Raw genomic sequence first — 16,277 nt, forward strand, 5'->3', positions numbered from 1 at the left:
TTATAAAATGTTGATACCAGGAACATTTTAGTGATGATATACATAAAAGGGTAGAGGAGATATGATTGTAGATACAAGTCTAAGAAAAAAAGTTTGTTATCATGGTCATTGTTAGAACTGTTCATTTACTCTCTCTCTCCATTAATGTACATGGGAATTTTGCACTTCCCACCTCTTTGGAGGATTGATGTGGCTCCATGACTTTCTTTGGACAATAAAATGTGAGTAGAAGTGACAAACAGGGGCTTCCCTTGTGGCACAGTGGTTGGGAATCCGCCTGCCAATACAGGGGACACGCATTCAATCCCTGGTCTGGAAGATCCCACATGCCATGGAGCAGCTGAGCCTGTGCACCACAACTACTGAGCCTGCGCTCTGGAGCCCGTGAGCCACAACTAGTGAGCCCATGTGCCACAATTACTGAAGGCTGTATGCCTAGAGCCTGTGCTCTGCAACAAGAGAAGCCACCATAATGAGAAGCCCACGCACTGCAATGAAGAGTAACCCTCGCTTGCTGCAACTAGAGAAAGCCCCTGCACAGCAACGAAGACCCAATGCAACCAAGATAAATAAATAAATTTATTTTAAAAAAAAGAAGTGACAAACATGTACAGAGAATGAGAAAGACTTTTTCAGCAACTGAGACTTTGAGTGTATGTATAAGTTAACCTATTTTACTAATACAAGTACCCAGAGATGAAAAGATTGCTAACATTTATGCAAAAAAATGAAAAAGAGATTTGTGACACAAGTCAAAGGAGTACCATAAGTGATGTAAATAATACAATGAAAGATAGACTAGAATATCTGAGAATTGTAAAAGATGTATGGTTCCCTAGGGACAAGACAGGAATAAAGACGCAGACATAGAGAATGGACTTGAGGACATGCGGAGGGGAAAGGGAAGTGAGAGAGTAGCATTGATATATATATACTACCGAATGTAAAATAGATAGCTAGTGGGAAGCAGCTGCATAGAACAGTGAGATCAGCTTGGTGCTTTGTGACCACCTAGAGGGGTGGGATAGGGAGGGTGGGAGGGAGACACAAGAGGGAGGGGATATGGGGATATATGTATACATATAGCTGATTCACTTTGTTATATAGCAGAAACTAACACACCATTGTAAAGCAATTATACTTCAATAAAGATGTTTTAAAAAAAGTATGGTTCCTTTTTTTGTCTTCTAATACTTTATCTGTATGTCTGTCTCTTTGTAATATTCTTCTTCATACACAGCATCCACTTCTATGGTTTCAACTACTGCCTCTGTGTGAATGATTTTAAAGACTCTATGTATCTGGTCCTGACAGTCATATTCTCATTTCTAACTGCCTACAAAGATGTGCTCATCTTAGAGGATTTCCAGTAAAACTATTCAGACATGTTCGTGTCTAAAAATGAAACTATGAAACTCCCCAGCACACCAACCCTCCCCCTAAGAAATACCCTTCCACCCTTGGTGGTGACCTAAGATTCCTTCATCTTCTTTTCTTGTTTATTTGATCTCTTCTTCAAAATGCCTCTCAGATTTCAAAACACACTCAGCTCACACCTCAGCTATTCTAGTCCAGACTTACTTAACTAACACCTGGACCACTGTCACCATCAAATCTCCCCTCCAAACCATCCTGCGCACTGGTCCCTGACCACTCTTCCCTCCCCAAGAATCCTCTCCTAATCCTCAGTCTCATGTCCAGCACCCTCCATAATGTGCCCATCCACCCCTCCCAGCTCTTGTGTTCAGGTCTGCATGTTAGCTGTGCTATAAACCGCTCCACTCATTCCTACCTCCCTACTTGATTAATGATTTTACTTCTAACTTGGTAAATGTGCTCACTTGTATCTTCCCACTCAAAAACCCCACCCATCCTTAAGACTCATCTTAAATTCCATTTTTTCCTTCGGGAGGCTTACCCAACAAATTCCACCCAAACAGTTCTCTCTCTCTTTTTCCACCCACATAGCACTTAGTCACAAAGTTCTAAGTTCTAAATAGTATAGAATCCAATTTCATGGTTGAGGTTCAGAGACTTGGCCAATCCTGCAACCAGTTAGTGATGGCTAGAACTAGAAACCCAGGTGTCCTGGCTTTAGTTTTCTTTCCACTACACCTTAGTGCATTTTCTTTACCAACTAATGTATTTTAGAGTTTAATTCTATTCAGTCTTTCACTTTATTTAATGTTTATAAATCATGCATCCCTGATTAGATTACTAGTAGCTTAAGAATATTGAGTTCAGTCATATTAGGTGATAAGCCCTTATTTTTAGGTTTCTGAGGCCGAGGTTCAGAGTAAGGTTGAACTGCAGAGCTAAGCCATTAAACCAATAAGTTTTGGAACAATTGGGAATCAGCCAGGAGCACAAATAGAACGTTGGAGAAAAAGTAAGATAGTAATTTAAGGTCAGGAGCTTAGAAGACTAGAGTCAGGAGATTTGGGGGTGATTCCAAAGTACCAACTCCTTGATTGAATTACAGGTAATCAGAGAGTTACAAGTTCCTTACTCAACTCCTAGAATAGGGGGAATAAAGAGAAGGAAAGAAAAAAGACTCTCACCAGAGGTCCCCACAAATCTCTCCTGTCTACCTAGAGAAGGTGACCCTAAAAGAGGACACCAAGCATGAGAAAGTCTGATTTAGAAAAAAATAAGATATAATTGACATACAGCAATATATTAGTTTCAGGTATACAATATCATGATTTGATATTTGTGTGTATTGCAAAATGATTACCACAATTATTCTAGTTAACATCCAGTCACCATACATAGTTACATAATTTCTTTTTCTTTTGATGAGAACTTTTAAGATCTACTCTCTTAGCAACTTTCAAATATGCGATACCATATTATTAACTGTAGTTGCATGCTGTATATTATATCCCCATGACATTTATTTTATAACTGGAAGTTTGTACCTTTTAACTTTCTTCACCCATTTCACCCACCCCCTACCCCCAAGCCTGATTTTTAATTACAGTCGTTCTGGCCATCCAGAGAGAGGCTGAGCAGGAAGGGCAGAGCCGCTCTGAGCCAAAAGGCAGTAGATGTTCTTAACTGGCTGTTGGTACACCCCCAGCCATGCTTCTCTCCTGGGAGCCCCAACGGCAGGCTCCTGAGTGCTGCATTGCTAGAGCCCATCCTTCCTGAATACTGGCTCAGACCTTTGGACTGAGGTCTACACCACTTTACCCCATCCTAGCTGCAGGGCAGTGGACCCAATCTACCAGCCAATCCCTGCTGATATCCTATATCCTATAAACATAAACAACTTAGCATGAAATATACAAGATATTGTATGCTTCTACCCAAACTTTCTTTCCCAATTTTACTTCCTGCTGGATCTCTTTACTTATCTTACATTACATCGACACTGGCAGCCACCATTTCTCATATAAAAGATATTTTCATGCCCCCATGTCTTTGCTTGTGCTATTTCCCTCTGCCTAGGGTGCTCTTCTGTTCTCTTTCCTCTCTATATCTGACTGACACAATCTTATTTATGTTTCAAGACCCAACACATATGCTCTCACCTCAGTCAAATATTCTAAGGTCCCCGCTAATTAGAATAGAGCCAATCGTTCTTTTCTCTGGACTCTCATAATCAGTTTTAATGTCTTTATTATAGCACTTTAGAAATTCTACTTTATAATATGGTGTAGTTCTATAGCTTCACCATATTATGTTTAAGTTCTTTGAGAAAAAGAACTCTGTTAGAGGGACTTTCCTGGTGGCGCAGTAGTTGAAAATCTGCCTGCCAATGCAGGGGACACAGGTTCGATCCCTGGTCAGGGAATATCCCACGTGCCGTGGAGCAACGAATCCCATGCGCCACAACTACTGAGCCTGTGCTCTAGAGCCCACAAGCCACAACTACTGAGCCTGCGTGCCACAACTACTGAAGCCCACATGCCTAGCCTGTGCTCTGCAACAAGAGAAGCCACTGCAGTGAGAAGCCCACACACCTCAACGAAGAGTAGCCCCCGCTCACCACAGCTAGACAAAGCCAGCGTGCAACAATGAAGACCCAACACAGCCAAAAATACATAAATAAATAAATTTTAAAAAAAGAATTAATCCATTAAAAAAATATATATATGTTAAAGATATATTCCTTTAGTATATCTTGGAGATCTTTCAATATCAGCACATGCTGCAGAATATACCAGAGGATGAAGGTGCTATAAAGCAATTGATCAGTTTCTTAATGGACATTTAACTTGTCTCTTTTTTTTTTTCTTTTTTTACCTTAAAGAAATTCTGTAATGAATCATATATACATTTTAAAAATAAATTTATTTATTTTTGGCCGTGTTGGGTCTTCGTTTCTGTGCGAGGGCTTTCTCTAGTTGTGGCGAGCAGGGGCCACTCTTCATCACGGTGCGCGGGCCTCTCACTGTCTTGGCCTCTTTTGTTGCGGAGCACAGGCTCCAGACGTGCAGGCTCAGTAATTGTGGCTCACGGGCCTAGTTGCTCTGCGGCATGTGGGATCTTGCCAGACCGAGGCTCGAACCCGTGTCCCCTGCATTGGCAGGCAGACTCTCAACCACTGTGCCACCAGGGAAGCCCCATATATACATTTTTAGGGCAGTGAAACTATAATGGTGCATATATGTCATTATACATTATATAGGTGTATATATCTTTGTACAAAAACTCAGTATTTCTATAGGATAGATTTTTAGAAATGGAGCTGCTGAGTCAAAAATTACATAATTTAATAATATGACAGAAATTGCCCTCAAACTGCCATATTGTGTCTAAAAAGGCTGTTTCAATTTATACTCCCATCAGCAGTGTTAGAGAGTGGATTATTGTCCAGAAAAGCCTTCAAGCTTCCTAACAGTTGTTTTAGGGGTCATCTGGGGGAAAGAAGGTGGGAGTCCACACTACAGTCTCTTACCTTCTTCAATCAGAGCACATCTGCCTTGATTAATATTAATTATTGAGCACATAATATATAAAAGTCCTCTTAAGGAGAGGTTTCTGACACTACACTAAGCATTTAAAATCATTTCAATAAGAAATTTCCTCTTCTGGTCAACAAATATCAGTACTTCATCAGTTATTTAGGGATGTTTCCAGCTGCAAGTAAGAGACAACCCAACAACAGCAACTGAATTAGTGGGGGTTCATTTCTCTCACATAACAAAAATCTAGAGAGAGCCTCATTGATCCTTTGGGGGTTTCCCTTATGGTTACAATATGGTGCCACTCCATCTCCAGCATCACGTTGGTATTCAAGGCAGGATGAAGACAAGATAGTTTGCACCAGTCCCTCTGGCCCTTTTATGAGAAAAGAAAAAGACCTTTGCTTATATCTCACTGGCCAGAACTGGTTTTCTGCACAGTCCCTAATAGCTGCAAAGGAAGTTGGAAAAAGAGAATTTAGTTTTCCTGCATTTAAAGGGGAGGCAGACAAAAAGATATGCAGATTAGGAGTAGATGTTGGGTGAGCCAGCTATCGGGCTCTGCCCCCCAATTGCTCACAAAGACTAAAGACTAGAGGAACTTCCCTGGTGGTGCAGTGGTTAAGAATCCCTGGTCCAGGAAGATCCCACGTGCCACGGAGCAACTAAGTCCACGGTCCCTAGAGCCCGCGTGCCGCAACTACTGAAGCCTGCATGCCTAGACCCCGTGCTCCTCAACAAGAGAAGCCACCGCAGTGAGAAGCCCGTGCACCACAAAGAACAGTAGCCCCTGCTCGCCACAACTAGAGAAAGCCTGCACACAGCAACAAAGACCCAAAGCAGCCAAAAATAAATTAATTAATAAAATTAAAAAAATTAAAATGTACACTTACCTGACACAGTAGGTGTGGTCTTGTGTTACCCTCAAGTTGAGGATCCAGAAGCTTGCAGATACTGGTGATTTGCCAGAAGAGCAGCCAGCCAGGTAAGTGGTAGAACTGGGCTCAAAGTCAAGTCCCGAATCTGAAGTCAGCACTCTTTCCACTGAACTATGCAACTTCTTTCCTCCAGGTGAAAGGATGGGATTCAGAGTTCTGTGAGCATGATTTCATGAATATATGAGATAGTCCCAACACCCTCCTCAAATCTGAGCTCACGGAGCACTTTTTTCTTTACAATAATTCCTGAGTCTGTGACTGGAATACTCTAGCCCCATGTCTAACTCTAGCATGACCGTAAACTTCAGGGACAGGGAGCGTGTACTGACTCTGTGCTAAGGTTCCAGATACCCAGGTGACTCAAAGGGCTGAAGTACAAAAGGCGAAGGGGCAGTACAAAAGGTGAAAGGAAGATGGACTTCCCTTGTTATGGGTAACACTCCACAGCTTTCTGGGGAACTTGCAATAAAGCAAACTTAGGAAAAAGACTGTCACTAATTTAAAAAAATAAATAAAAAGATGGGATCATGACACAGAAAGAGATGACTTTGACCAGGAGAAAGTAGAAAGAAAAAAGGAGGGAGTGGCTAAAGCAAAGGAAGACAAAAAGAAATTTGGTGTAACAGGGTCAGTTTTGTTAAGGCTGAACTTTTATTTAAATTGAAGCTAGGCAAGTGAAATATTTTCAGACTGGTGCCTCAGGAAGATAAGAATGGAACGAATGCTTTACAGAAATATTCTGAGAATAGAATTAGCATGTGTCCTCCTAAGAGTTATTTCCCTATTTTGCCTCAGTAAATGCTAATCTATAGGTACAAACCCTGTGTTAGATACTAGGGATACGGAAATAAATGATTGATCCTGGATCTCAAAGAATGGTCCGTACAGCAGAAAAGACTTACAAATCAACAGGCAATTATAGGAAAGACTGCTGCCTTCTATGTACTGGTTGCTAATAGAAGACAGAGGAGGAAGCTCTTAAATCCCATTGGGAGAAATATTTATAATGACAATTATAGATAACTTATTTGTGAGTACTTACCATCTGTCGGGTAGTCTGCTAAGTGCTTTCTGTGGATTATGTCATTTGATCCTTACAATAATATAAGTACTATTTTATTATTCTCATCGTTTAGGTACAAAACCTGAGACAGAGAAGTGAAATAACTTACTCAAGGTAAGTGGTAGATTGAACATTTCCCAAGGAGAAAATCTGGGCTAAGTGTTGAAAAATAATAATAAAAAGAATTGAAAGGGAAGAAGGATGTTGAAGAGGGGAAATGGGCGAGCATATTCTGTGCATAAATAACAGTAGGAAAGGGGCTGGTCAGTAAGTGAGGGCAGGCTGCAGTTGAAGAATTAGAAGTGGTTCAATGTTCCTGGAGTGTTCCGTGCACGTGGGAGAGTAGAGTTGAAGCTAGAAAGATACACATGGGTCAGATCACAGTGAGCTGCCATGTGCTGCAAATGATTGGACTTTATCCTGAAATTGCTGGAGGATTTAGAAAGGAGAGAAACAAATTATTAGAGAAATTCAAATCAAAACTACAATCGGGTACCACCTCACACCGGTCAGAACGGACAACAATAAAAAGTCTATAAATAACAAATGCTGGAGAGGTTGTGGAGAGAAGGGAACCCTCTTGTACTGTTGGTGGGAATGTAAATTGATACAGCCACTATGGAGGACGGTATGGAGTTTCCTTAAAAAACTAAAAATAGAATTACCATATGATCCAACAATCCCACTCCTGGGCATATGTCCGAACAAAACTATAATTTGAAAATATACATACATCCCTATGTTCACAGCAGCACTATTTACAATAGCCAAGACATGGAAACAGCCTAAATGTCCATCAACAGAGGAATGGATTAGAAAGATGTGGTATATATACATTATATATATATATATATATATATATATATATATATATATATATATACACATATACACACACACACACACACACACACACACAATGGAACATTACTCAGCCATTAAAAAGAATGAAATAATGCCATTTGGAGCAATATGGATGGATCTGGAGATTATCATACTAAGCCAAGTAAGTCAGAAAGAAAAAGATGAATATGATATGATATCACTTATATGTGGAATCTAAAATACAACACAAATGAACATGTCTACAAAACAAAAACTGACTCATATAGACATAGAGAACAGACTTGTGGTTGCCAAGGGCAGGGGGGTGCAGAGTGAAGGATGGGGAGTTTGGGATTAGCAGGTGCAAACTATTATGTATAGGATGGATAAACAACTAGGTCCTACTCTATAGCACAGGGAACTATATTCAATATCCTGTGATAAACCATAAAGAAAAAGAATATATATATATATATATATATATATATATATATACACACACAATCACTTTGCTGGTACAGCAGAAATTAACATAACATTGTAAATCTACTATACTTCAATAAATTTTTTTTAAAAAAGGAGAGCAACACAACAATGACAAAATAATAATAACAATAATAATCATATCGTAGTAGGCTGAATAGTGGTCCCCCAAAGGGATGTGAACATCCTAATTCCTGGAACCTGTGAATATACTACCTTACATGGCAAAAGGGACTTTACAGAGGTGGGCTTCCCAGATGTGGGTGCAGTGGTTAAGAATCTGCCTGCCAGTGCAGGAGACATGAGTTTGAGCCCTGGTCCGGGAAGATTCCACATGCCACGGAGCAACTAAGCCCGTGCGCCACAACTACTGAGCCTGCGCTCTAGAACCAACGAGCCACAACGACTGAAGCCCGTGCGCCTAGAGCCCATGCTCTGCAACAAAAGAAGCCACCGCAACGAGAAGCCCACACACCGCAACGAAAAGTAGCCCCCGCTCGCTGCAACTAGAGAAAGCCCGCACAGCAACGAACACCCAACGCAGCCAAAAATAAATAAATAAATTTATAAATAAAAAAATTAAAACCTCCCTTTAAAAAGAAAGAAAAAAATGGACTTTACAGATGTGATGAGGTAAGGATCTTGAGGTGGGGAGATTTCCTGGATTATCTGGGTGGGTCCAATGTATTCACAAGGGTCCTTCTAAGAGGAACGCAAGTGGGTCAGAGTCAGAGAAAGGAATGTGCTAAAGGAAGCAGAGGTCAGAAAAGGAGAGAGATTGGAGCACACTATGCAGCTGACTTTGCAGACGGAGGAAGGGGCCATGAACTAAGGAATATAAGTGGCCTCTAAAACCGGAAGAGGCAGGAAACTGGATTCTCCTTTACAGCTTCCAGAAGGAATGTGGCCCTACTGACATTTTGATTTTAGCCCCATAAAAATCTCTTTGGACTTCTCAACTCCAGAACTGTGAGTTAATACATTTGTATTGTTTAAGCCACTAAATCTGTAGTCATTTTATTAGAGCAGCAATAGGAAGCTAATACAATTATTACAGCTACAATTTAAAGGGCATCTATTCTGTACAAAATATCTTATGGACATTAATGCTAACCCCAGGGCCAGCTTCATGGGTGTTCAACCCGTGCAGTCACACTAAGCTCCCCCACTTAGAAGGGACCTGCCCTTGGTTTAATGCTCTGTTGCTGCTGTCTTGAAACTTCTAATAATTGTTTATCAAGGGCCCATCCTGCATTTTCATTTTTGGGTCATCTTTATGATCATTACTCTGGACTCTTTCTCAGATAGGTTGCCTATCTCCACTTCACTTAGTTCTTCTTCTGTGGTTTTTTCTTGTTCCTTCATCTGAAACGTATTCCTCTGCTACCTCATTTTGTCTAAGTTGCTATTTGCATTTTTACGTATGCGGTAAGTTGGTTACATTTCTCGACCTTGGAGAAGTGGCCCTCTGTAGGAGGTGTCTTCTGCATCCCAGCCATGTACTCCCCTCTCATCACCCAAGCTGCATGCTCTAGGGGTTCCCCCTAAGAGGGCTGTGTGGGTCCTTCTGTTGTGGTGGGCTGACTATGTGGGCGGTCTGGTAGGCTTGGTTAGCCCCTAGTCTGGTTGGCTGCCAGACCCTGCCTTGTACAGATGGTGCTGGCCACTGTTTTGTGGGACCTGGTCATGAGGTAGCTGGTTCTGGAACCCTCACGGGCTCCAGGCTAGTGCTGGCTCACTGGTGGTGGAGTCAGCGTCCTGAAGACTCTGGGGCTGTTGTCCCCCCACTGGTGGGTGACACCAGATCCTGGGGTTAGTGCTGGACTGCTGGCAGGCAGAGCTGGTTCCTGGAGTCCGGCTGCAGGGCCCAGGGATGCCAGAGCTCGTTTCAGCTCATTGGTTGGGTTGGGGGTGGGAGGTGGTTCCTGATACAGTTGGGTATGGGGCCCAGGGTACCCCGAAGGTTGTGTAGGCCTGCTAGTGGGCAGGGCCGGGGCCCAGCTGGTCCCAGGGTAGGGTCTGGCCTGCTTTGGGGGAGCATAGTTTTCTTGCTTCTGGTGTCTGCCCCCTGGTGGGTCTAGAGGCTTGTGCAGGCTTCCTGGTGGAGGGGCTGGTGCCTGTCCACTGGTGGTTGGAGCTGGGTCTTGACCCTCTGGTGGGCTGGGCTGTGTCTAGGGCCATTTCCAGAGGTGGCTGTGGACTCTTCAGTCTTGAAGGCAGCCTGTCTGCTGATGGGCAGGACTGTGTCCCTGAGTTAGTTGTTTGGCCTGAGGCGTCCCAACACTGGCGCTTGCAGGCTGTTGGCTGGTGCTACATCTTGGTGCTAACCAGCCAAGATAGCAGTCACCAGCAGCAGCAGTGCTCACACTGCTGAATGTCCCCCAATATGTCTGCCTCCTGTGTCTATGTCCCTGAGCTGCAGCTGCTCCCCGCTGCACCTCGCGTCTCCAGGAGACTCTCCAACACCAGCAGGTAGGTCTGACCCAAGTTCCTATCAGATGACTGTTTTGCCCTTGTTCCTGGCGCGTGGGAGATTTTGTGTGCGCCCTTTGAGAGTGAAGTCTCTGTTTCCCCCAGTCCTGTGGGGCTCCTGCAAGCCCGCTGGTCTTCAAAGCCAAATGCTCTGGGAGCTCACCTTCCTGGTGTCAGACCCTTGGGCTGGGGAGCCTGACGGGGGACTCAGAACTCTCACTCCTGTGGGAGGCCGCTGCAATATATTTATTTTCCGGTTTGTCAGTCGCCCACCTCGGGGGTATAAGATTTAACTATATCACGAGTTTGCCCCTCCTCCCTATCTCGTTGTGGTTCCTTCTTTATGAACTTTACTTGCAGAAGGTCTTTTCTAGTAGGTTCCAGTCTTTTTCACTGATGGTTGTTCTACAGATAGTTGTGATTTTGGTATGCTCATGAGAGGAGGTGAACTCAGGGCCTTTCTACTCTGCTGTCTTGGCTGCTCTCCCCTGCACAGCAGTTATAATATTCACCTTGTAAGTTGTCACAAGGAGAAGAAATAATACATGTGAAGTGCTTACACAGCTTTGGCAAACAGTAGGGACTGAAACAGATGACAGTTATTATTGCTCAAAGTCCCAGTCGTGGGCTTTCCTGCTGGTGCTGTGGTTAAGAATCCGCCTGCCGATGCAGGGGACACGGGTTCAAGCCCTGGGCCGGGAAGATCCCACATGCCGTGGAGCAACTAAGCCCGTGAGCCACAACTACTGAAGCCCGTGCACCTAGGGCCTGTGCTCCGCAACAAGAGAAGCCACTGCCATGAGAAGTCCGAGCACCGCAACGAAGAGTAGCCCCCACTCAACACAACTAGAGAAAAGCCTGCATGCAGCAACGAAGACCCAACGCAGCCAAAAAAAAAAAAAAAAAAAGTCCCAGTCGTAGTAAGTGCTGAATGAGGATTTCATGCCCATACTTTCCCTACGACTTCTCTTTTCTCCCGGACTTGTATTTGGGAGGATCATTCTGGCAGAAGGGGGTTGGTGAAGGGTAAGACTAGAGCAGGAAGAACAATCCTGAACCTGTGACAATGTAGTAGACAACTTCTGGAAAGACTGTCCATCTCATGCCCTCTCTTTTTCTCTGATAATTGCCTCCGATACACCTTCGTGTATCCTCCAGCAGCTGTGTTTCCCTCATGTGAGGGGTGAGGGACTCAGTGCCTCCACCCTCTTGATCTTCACTGGTCTTCAGACTCTCCCAGAAATTTAGTGTTTTGAACCGAGAGAGGCAGAGGCTAAGCATTTTCAGAAGCAAGTCACGTTCATAACAGTTACTCGAGAGATAGCGCACGGGCCACCTGCTTGCTGCCAAGGTCCCTGGAACAGCCCTGAAGCTGACTTTCCAGCGATTGCTCAGTTCCTCCTTTCATTCCATGCATGTGTCCATTCAGTATATCTTTTTTTCCTTCCTAAAATGACATAATTATGACCAATAAAACCCTAACTAATAGGAACTAATGAAAACATGAATTAAATTAGTGTAATAGGTTTGGAGAAAAGAAGGTGCACTTGAGAGACATTTAGGCATATGTAGGGTGGGGAAGGAGTTTGGAGTGACTTTCAGGTTTCTGACTTGGGTGATCGGGTAGATATTGCCACCATCAGAAAGATGTGAGAAAAGGAGGAGTTGGTTGGAAGGGGAAATACTGAACTTGAGATGCCTAGGGGACATTCAAATGGAGATGTACAGTAGGAAGTTAGATATGTGTATCTGGATACCATAGGAGAAAAGTCTAGGCTAGAGATAAATGCTGGGGAGTGGTCAGCATTTACATAGTCATTACTGCCATGGGAGTGGATGAGATTGCCCAGAGTACTAAGTGGAAAAAGAAGAATCCCAAGAATGAAATCCTGGGGAATGCCAATCTCTAAGAGGCAAGTAAAGGCAAAGAAACTGTCAAAGGGGACTGAGTAGGAAAGGTCAGAGAGGGAGGGGCAAAACTAAGAGAGGTGCCAAATGAAGGGAAAGTTTGAAAAAGAAGCTGCCTAAATCAGCACAGCATTCTAGCAGCATTCTTTTCATTTATGGCTGAGGCTACAACACCCTATTGAACATAACTGAACCCATGTTTCCAAACCCAGCTCCACCTGCGACCCTTTGCTTTGACCCGTAGATTCTCCTGCACTGCCTGGCCTCTTTGGATTGAGGACTCAGACTGACTGAGGGCTGTTAAAAAGTTTATGAGTTTACCAACAACAAAAGAAATGCAAATAGAAACAACTTTAAGTTTCTATTATATATTATATTATTAGCGCACGTGAATAAAGCAATAAAGAGTTATGTTGACAGAGGTTATGGGGAAGTAGGCAGGCTTGAGATCTCCAGGTGGCATTTTATACACAACCTGGGAAGCAGGAACAAAGAGCTGTGTGTGCCCTTTGTTCCACTTCAGAGCATACCGCCAGGAAATAAACTAAAGGAAAAAAAGTAGTAAGTGATACAGAGCCTCCTCCCACTACTTAGAATAGAGCTGGAAACAATACAAACCCTCAGCTTTAACGTAATGCTTAAACAGTGTCAAGCTAACTGCTTTGGAACACTATATAACCATTAAAACTGACAACCACAAGGATATAGAAATGTATCTAAGAAATAATGTTAAGTGAAAAAAGCAAAGCACACCAAATGATGGTGAGGGTGTGGTGAAACTGGAACCCTCACATATTGTTGATGGAAATTTAAAATTTTTCCTAGATATATAGGAATGAAATTTGACCCAGCAATTTCATTCCTAGAAAAATGAAAACTTACATGCACACGAAAACATGTACATGAATATTCGTAGCAACATTATTCATAATAGCCAAGAGGTGGAAACAACCTAAATGTCCACAGCCTGATGAATGGGTCAACAAAAGGCAGTATATATCTACACAATGGAATATTATTTGGCCATAAAAAGGAATGAAGTACTGTTACATTCTTCAGCATGGATGAACCTTGACAACATTATACTAAGTGAAAGAAGCTAGTCACAAAAGGCCATATATTATATGATACGATTTACACGAAAGCTCCAGAATAGGCCAGTCTGTAGAGACAGAAAGTAGTTTAATGGTTGCTTAGGGGGTGCGGTGGAGAATGGGAGGGCTGGGAGGTGATAGCTAAAGGGTACAGGGTTTTTTTCGAGGTGATAAAAGTGTTCTCAAATTGATTGTGGTGATGGCCACACAACTCTGTGAATATACTAAAAACCATTCAGTTGTACATTCTAAGTGGGTGAATTGTATGGTATACGAATTATATCTCAATACAGCTCTTGCAGAAAATTAAAAAAAAATCATTGAACTGTATGTTTATAATGGGTGAATTTTATGAAACATATATGTATAAGATACTTCAATAAAGCCATTTTTTTAAAAAAAGCAAAGCACAAACTGGTTGTTTTTTTTTTTTTGTATACATCTGTATTTTCGTAAAATAACAAAGGCTACAAGAGACTGGAAGTCGGTAGAGATATAACAGAAAGACACCAGACTTGGAAACTAAAGGCCTAGTTTTATTCCTCATCCTACCATTTCTAACCATGTGACCCTGGACACACCATGGAAATTCTCTGAGTCTTACTTCTTCCATGTGTGCAATAGGGATATTAATTCCTACCTCACATGGTGATTCTGAGGCATAAATGTTAAGTAGGGTCATTTTTTTGCTTTTTTGATTTGCTTAAGCATGAGCTTAACAAACATGGCAATAGAAAGTGAGACAACATATGTAAAAGGGATTTGAAAGTGAAATCTTCCATAAAAGGAAACGATAGTCTGGATCCTGATTCTATACTTGTAGCTTAGGAAACAGCGTCAGCATAGCCTCGGCCTCAGAAACAAAGGACCCTCCCTCTGTCTATGTGCCCTGGATAATACTTTATAAACTGGCTGTGTGGAAATTAAAATAAGCTTCCCATGTTCTGAAAATGTACACTAGCTGTAAAGGTAATTTGGGGGCGACACAATGGAGCTCAGGTGTGTTAATGCCAAGTTACCATAGCAATAGTCCCATTCCTGAGCCTGCCCCCAGATGAGATGAAGAGCCCAGTGAACACCGGAACGAAGCCATTCTGCATGCAATTATTTTCTCTGTATGCTGTTGGGGAGGACATTCACACTCCCCTCACAAATAATGCTTGAAGGGAGAAGGCCTCTGAATTTTTACAAAACAGTCTTCTCTCCTTTCTTCAGAATCAGAATCAAAATCCAGTAAATTCCTCACAATGCCTGGCATGTGGTAAGTACTCAATATATAGTTGTGTAGTGAATGAATGATCAGAACTTACCTAGAAGTCCAAGGTTGGAATAGAATAGCATGGTTCATTGGTAAGAAGAGACTAATAAATTGACCACCAGGAATTTCAGAAAGGAGATCTAAATTCATACTCCATATAATGGGGTGTCTGTTCCAAGCCACACAGCGTTTTCACATCTGGATATGCCCCCATTTGTTAAGCCGCTTCAGCCTGCAGCAAATTCCCCTCAAATATCATGCTTATTATTCTGAAGGGACGCAGTGTCACACCACCAGTGTTATTCAACCCGTTACAGTGCACACATTTTCAAACGCTGTGTGGGAACAGTATGTGAAAACGGCTGGGTAATGGATGTGCTGTCCTCCACCCTTCCAAGCTCTGCCTCCTGTTCTTGACAGAGAAGGGAGCCTGACCAGGCCTGCATCTGGGTAAATCGTTTCCTCCTCATAATGGGCAGAGGCAAACATCCTCAGTGCCAGTAGGGCTGTTTTTGAAATCATTCTTGTGGGACTGGAAAACCTTCTTCAACTCCGGGAACCAGGCTCACAGTCCCACCATGAAGTCAAGCTTTGAAAGGGGCTCAGAGCTCACAATAAACTTCATATCCGCTCCCTCCTCACCTCAGTTTTCTTACATTTTTGGCACAAAACGTGGGCCCCTTCTCTCCTGGAAGACGCTTCCTCCTTGTGATCTCCTCAGCCACTCTACAAAACCCTTTAGGTCCAAGGGAAAGAGCAGAGAGGTGTTGTCATGTTCACCAGACTTGCAGAGAATTGCCTCAACCCAGCAATCGCAGCACCCACTAACAGCTGAGCCGTGGCACTTTGCCAACATTATCTCAGTTGATCCCCGTAACAGTCCTGAAGGGCAAGTCGTTTTTTCTCCTTCCAGTTTTATCGAGATATACTTGACATCCAGCACTGTATAAGTTTAAGGTGTACAACACAATGATTTGACTTACATGCATCATGAAATGATTACCACAAGAAGTTTAGTGAATGTCCCTCATCTCATATAGATACAAAACTAAGGAAAAGGAAAAAAAATTTTTTTCCTTTGTGATGAGAACACTTAGGATTCACTCTCTTAACAACTTTCAGATATAACAGAGAGCAGTGTTAGTTATATTAATCATGTTGTACATTACATCCCCAGTACTTATTTATAACTGAAAGTTTGTACCTTTGGACCACCTTCCTCCAATTCCCCCTCCCTCCTCCTCTCTCCTCTGGTAACCAAGAATCTGCTTTCTTTTTTCTATGAGTTTGATTGTTTGTTTGTTTGGAAGACAAGTAATTTTG

The sequence above is a fragment of the Phocoena phocoena genome, chromosome 8 (assembly GCF_963924675.1).
Source record: "Phocoena phocoena chromosome 8, mPhoPho1.1, whole genome shotgun sequence".
NCBI lineage: Eukaryota > Metazoa > Chordata > Mammalia > Artiodactyla > Phocoenidae > Phocoena > Phocoena phocoena.